We start from the raw sequence: 6,516 nt of genomic DNA, 5'->3' as shown, positions 1-6,516 counted from the left end.
TTAAAAATTTACTAAAGAGGACACCTGGATGGCTCAGCAGATTAAGCTGCTGCCTTCCCATAGGGTCATGATCCCCGAGTCCTGGGATCGAGTCCCACATCAGGCTCCTTGCTCAGTGGGAAGCCTGTATCTCTCTCTGCCTCTGCTTGCCATTCTGCCTGCTTGTGTTCTCTTTCTCTGACAAATATATAAATAAATAAAATGTTTTTTAAAATTTACTAAAGAGAATAGTCAACTAAAATAAAGTGAAGAATAGAATGCTGAGTCAGAAGAGAGTTATAGAATTCAATAAAACTGAATTAAAAAGGAGGAAAAGGAGGTGGAGAAGGAGGAGGGGGAGGGGGGAAATGAAAATAGGTTAAAGAAACTCCGTGACGTAATCAAGTACAATAAAATTCACATCTAAGGATATCAGAAGGAGAAAAGTTAGAAAAGAGAGTAGAAACATTATGTAAGAAATAATAGCTGAAAATTTCCTTAATGTAAGGAAGGAAAAAATCAACAAAATTAATCCAAGGATTTCTACACCAAAACACATAATTTAATTGGCAAAAAGTAAACTTTATAAGCAACAAGAAGAAAGAAAACTGTTACATACAAGGTAATCCCCATAAGGCCATCACCTGTTTATTCAGCAGAAATTGTGGAGGACTGAAGAAAGTAGTGTGATATATTAAAAGTGCCAAAAGATAAAGACCTGCAGTGAAAGAGGCTATCATTCATAATAGAAGGAGAGATAAAGGTTCCAAACAAGATCAGTTGATGGAGTTTATCACCACTAAATCAGCCTTAGAAGAAATGATAAATGGAAATCTTTGAGTCAAAAGAAAAGGCCATACACTAAATTAATATCTCTCAATAGTTACCCTGAATATAAATGGGCTAAATGCCCCAGTCAAAAGACACAGTGTATCGGAATAGCTTAAAAAAAAAAAAGCCCATCAATATGCTGTCTAGAATAAACCCATTTTTGACCCAAAGACACCTCCAGATTTAAAGTGACAGGATGGAAATCAATTTACCATGCTAATGCACATCAAAAGAAAACTGGGGTGGCAATCCTTATATTATATCAATTAGATTTTAAGCCAAAGACTATAATAAGAGATGAGGAGGGTCACTATATCATACTTAAAGCGTCTGTCCAACAAGAAGTACAAAAATTTTTAAGTATCTATGCCCCTAACATGGGAGCAGCCAACTATATAAACCAATTAATAACAAAATCAAAGAAATACATCAACAACAATAAAATACTAGTAGGGGGCTTTAAAACTCCCCTCACCGAAATGGACAGATCATCCAAGCAAACAGTCAGCAAGGAAATAAAGGCCTTAAATGACACTCAGGACCAGATGGACATCATGGATATATTCAGAACATTCCATCCCAAAGCAACAGAATACACATTCTTCTCTAGTGCACATGGAACATTCTCCACAATAGTTCATATCCTGGGGCACAAATCAGATCTCAACTGGTACCAAAAGATTGGGATCATTCCCTGTGTATTTTCAGACTACAATGCTCTGAAGCTAGAACTCAATCACAAGAGGAAAATTGGAAAGAACCCCAATACATGGAAGTTAAAGGACATCCTTCTAAAGAATGAATGGGTCAACCAGGAAATTAGAGAAGAATTTTAAAAATTCATGGAAACAAATGATAATGAAAACACAACAGTTCAAAATCTGTGGGACACAGCAAAGGCAGTCCTGAGAGGAAAATATACAGTGATACAAGCCTTTCTCAAGAAACAAGAAAGGTCTCAAATAAACAAGTTAATGCTACATCTAAAGAAGCTAGAGAAAGAACAACAAAGAAAGCCTAAACCCAGCAGGAGAAGAGAAACAAAGGTCAGAGCAGAAATCAATGAAATAGAAACAAAACAAAAATAAAATGAAACAAAAACAAAAGAACAAATCAACAAAACTAGGAGCTGGTTCCTTGAAAGATTTAATAATATTGATTAAACCCTGGCCAGACTTATCAAAAAGAAAAGAGAAAGGACCCAAATCAATAAAATCATGAATGAAAGAGGAGAGATCACAACGAACACCAAAGAAATACAGACAATTATAAGAACATACTATGAGCAACCCTACGCCAACAAATTTGACAATCTGGAAGAAATGGATGCATTCCAAGAGACATATAAACTACCACAACTGAATCAGGAAGAGATAAAAAATCTGAACAGACCCATAACCAGTAAGGAGATTGAAGCAGTCATGAAAAATCTCCCAACAAATAAGAGCCCAGTGCCAGATGGCTTCCCAGAGGAATTCTACCAAACATTTTTTTTACATTTTATTTATTTTTTCAGCGTAACAGTATTCATTCTTTTTGCACAACACCCAGTGCTCCATGCAAAACGTGCCCTCCCCATTACCCACCACCTGTTCCCCCAACCTTCCACCCCTGACCCTTCAAAACCCTCAGGTTGCCCCAACCTCCCACCCCTGACCCTTCAAAACCCTCAGGTTGTTTTTCAGAGTACATAGTCTCTTATGGTTCGCCTCCCCTCCCCAATGTCCATAGCCCGCTCCCCCTCTCTCAATCCCACCTCCCCCCAGCAACCCCCAGTTTGTTTTGTGAGATTAAGAGTCATTTATGGTTTGTCTCCCTCCCAATCCCATCTTGTTTCATTTATTCTTCTCCTATCCCCCTACCCCCCCCCCCCATGTTGCTTCTCCATGTCCTCATATCAGGGAGATCATATGATAGTTGTCTTTCTCCGATTGACTTATTTCACTAAGCATGATATGCTCTAGTTCCATTCACGTCGTCGCAAATGGCAAGATTTCATTTCTTTTGATGGCTGCATAGTATTCCATTGTGTATATATACCACATCTTCTTTATCCATTCATCTGTTGATGGACATCTAGGTTATTTCCATAGTCTGGCTATTGTAGACATTGCTGCTATAAACATTCGGGTACACGTGCCCCTTCGGATCACTATGTTTGTATCTTTAGGGTAAATACCCAGTAGTGCAATTGCTGGGTCATAGGGTAGTTCTATTTTCAACATTTTGAGGAACCTCCATGCTGTTTTCCAGAGTGGTTGCACCAGCTTGCATCCCCACCAACAGTGGAGGAGGGTTCCCCTTTCTCCACATCCTCTCCAGCATCTGTCATTTTCTGACTTGTTCATTTTAGCCATTCTGACTGGTGTGAGGTGATATCTCATTGTGGTTTTGATTTGTATTTCCCTGATGCCCAGTGACGTGGAGCACTTTTTCATGTGTCTGTTGGCCATCTGGATGTCTTCTTTGCAGAAATGTCTGTTCATGTCCTCTGCCCATTTCTTGATTGGATTGTTTGTTCTTTGGGTGTTGAGTTTGCTAAGTTCCTTATAGATTTTGGATACTAGCCCTTTATCTGATATGTCGTTTGCAAATATCTTCTCCCATTCTGTCGATTGTCTTTTGGTTTTGTTAACTGTTTCCTTTGCTGTGCAAAAGCTTTTGATCTTGATGAAATCCCAATAGTTCATTTTTGCCCTTGCTTCCCTTGCCTTTGCCATTGTTCCTAGGAAGATGTTGCTGCGGCTGAGGTCGAAGAGGTTGCTGCCTGCATTCTCCTCAAGGATTTTACACATTCAGAGAAACTTCTCTAGTAACAAACTATAGAAATTATCCCTGAAAGTATAGTCTTGATGGATTCCTTTCTCACATTGAGGTCCTTCATCCATTTGGAATTCTACCAAACATTTAAAGAAGAATTAATTCCTCTTCTTCTGAAACTGTTCAAAAAATAGAAATGGAAGGAAAACTTCCAAACTCATTTTATGAGGCCAGCATCACCGTGATCCCAAAACCAGACAAGGATCCCACCAAAAAAGGGAACTACAGACCAATATCCTTGATAAACACAGATGTGAAAATTCTCACCAAAATACTGGTCAATAGGATCCAACAGTACATTTAAAGGATTATTCACAATGACAAAGTGGGATTGATTCCAGGGCTGCAGGATTGGTTCAACATCTGCAAATCAATCAAAGTGATACAATACATTAATAAAAGAAAGAACAAGAACCATATGCTACTCTCAATAGATCCTGAAAAAGAATTTGACAAAGTAAAGCATCATTTCTTGATCAAAACCTTTCAAAGTGTAGGGATAGAGGGTATACACCTCAATATCATCAAAGCCATCTATGAAAAACCCACAGTGAATATCGTTCTCAATGGAGAAAAAACAGATCTTTTCCGCTATGGTCAGGAACACGGCAGGGACGTCCATCATCTCCACTGCTATTCAACATAGTACTAGAAGTCCTAGCCTCAGCAATCAGAAAACAAAAAGAAATTAAAGGCATCCAAAATGGCAAAGAAGAAGTCAAATTGTCACTCTTTGCATATATGATACTTTATGTGGAAAACCCAAAAGACTCCACTCCAAATATGCTAGAACTTGTACAGGAATTCAGTAAAGTGTCAGGATATAAATTCAATGCACAGAAATCAGTTGCATTTCTACAGACCAATAACGAGTCAGTCCCATTTACAATCGCACACAATATCATTAGATATCTAGTAATAAACTTAACCAAAGAGGCAAAGTATCTGTACTCAAAAAACTATAAAGTACTCATGAAATAAATTGAGAAAGACACAAAGAAATGGAAAAATTTTCCATGCTCATGGATTGGAAGAACAAATATTGTGAAAATGTCTATGCTACCTAAAGCAATCTACACGTTTAATGCAATCCCTATCAAAATATCATCCATTTTTTCAAAGAAATGGAACAAATAATCCTAAAATTTATATGGAACCAGAAAAAAACTCAAATAGCCAGAGGAATGTTGAAAAAGAAAGCCAAATTTGGTGGCATCACAATTCTAGACTTCAAGCTCTATTACAAAGCTGTCATCATCAAGACAGTATGGTACTGGCACAAAAACAGACACATAGATCAATGGAACAGAATAGAGAGCCCATAAATAGACCCTCAACTCTATGGTCAACTAATCTTCAACAAAGCAAGAAAGAATGTCCAATAGAAAAAAGACAGTCTCTTCAACAAATGGTGTTGGGAAAATTGGACAGCCAAGTGAAGAAAAATGAAGCTGGGTCATTCCCTCACATCACACATGAAAATACACTCAAAATGAATGAAGGAACTCAATATGATAAAGGAGTCCATCAAAATCCTTGAGGAGAAAACAGGCAGCAACCTCTTTGACCTCAGCTTTAACAAATTCTTCCCTGAAACATTGCCAAAAGCAAGGAAGCAAGAGCAAAAAATTTTGATCATCAAGATCAAAAGCTTTTGCACAGCAAAGGAAACAGTTAACAAAACCAAAAGACAACTGAGAGAATGGGAAAAGATATTTGTAAATGACATAGCAGATAAAGGGCTAGTATCCAAAATCTATAAAGAACTTATCAAACTCAACACCCAAAGAACAAATAATCCAATCAAGAAATGGGCAGAAGACATTAACAGACATTTCTGCAAAGAAGACATCGAGATGGCCAACAGACACATGAAAAGGGCTCCACATCACTTGGAATGAGGGAAATACAAATCAAAACCACAATGAGATATCACCTCACACCAGTCAGAATGGCTACAATTAACAAGTCAGGAAATGACAGATGCTGGCAAGGATGCAAAGAAAGGGGAACCCTCCTCCACTGTTGGTGGGGATGCAAGCTGTTACAACCACTCTGGAAAACAGCATGGGTGTTCCTCAAAAAGTTGAAAATAGAGCTACCCTATAACCCAGCAATCACACTACTGGATATTTACCCTAAAGATACAAATGTAGTGATCCGAAGGGCCACATGCACCCGAATGTTTATAGCAGCAATGTCCACAATAGCCAAACAATGGAAAGAACCTAGATGTCCATCAACAGATGAATGGATAAAGAAGAAGTGATATGTCACTTCTTCTTTATCCATTCATCTGTTGATGGACATCTAGGATAGACATGATAGATTTTATATATATGCATACATATATATGTATATATATACAAAGGGATACTATGCAGCCATCAACAGAATGAAATATTGCCATTTGTGATGACATGGATGGAACTAGAGGGTATTACGCTGAGCAAAATAAGTCTATCAGAGAAAGGCAATTATCATATTATCTCCATGATACAAGGAAGTTGAGAGGCAACGTGAAGGGTTTGGGGGGTAGGAAAGGAATAAATGAAACAAGATGGGATCGGGAGAAAGACAAACTACAATAGACACTTAATTTCACAAAACAAACTAAGGATTGCCAGGGGACAGGGGGGAGGGAGAGGGTTGTTGGGTTACGGACATTGGGGAGGGTGTGTGCTATGGTGAGTGCTGTGAAGTGTTTAAACCTAGCGATTCACAGACCTGTACCCCTGGGGTTAAAAGTACATTATATGTTAATAGAAAATTAAAAGTATATTAAAAATTTTAAAAAGGTCATAATCAGGATTAAAAACATTAAGAAATGGGACAAGTTAAGATGACACATAAGTAAGGGGACTCTAAATTTGTCTTTTACCTTGA

At 38.0% G+C, this 6,516-nt stretch overlaps 1 pseudogene; it reads right to left on the bottom strand.

The window, feature by feature from the left end:
- Positions 1-3,513: 3,513 nt before the first annotated feature.
- LOC123926293 lies at positions 3,514-3,661 on the bottom strand (annotated as a pseudogene).
- Between the last annotated feature and the right edge of the window lie 2,855 nt (positions 3,662-6,516).

Source organism: Meles meles, chromosome 15, assembly GCF_922984935.1.
Source record: "Meles meles chromosome 15, mMelMel3.1 paternal haplotype, whole genome shotgun sequence".
Lineage (NCBI taxonomy): Eukaryota > Metazoa > Chordata > Mammalia > Carnivora > Mustelidae > Meles > Meles meles.
Note: the sequence above shows the minus strand (reverse complement) of the source record. Positions and strands in the feature narration are given on the sequence as shown.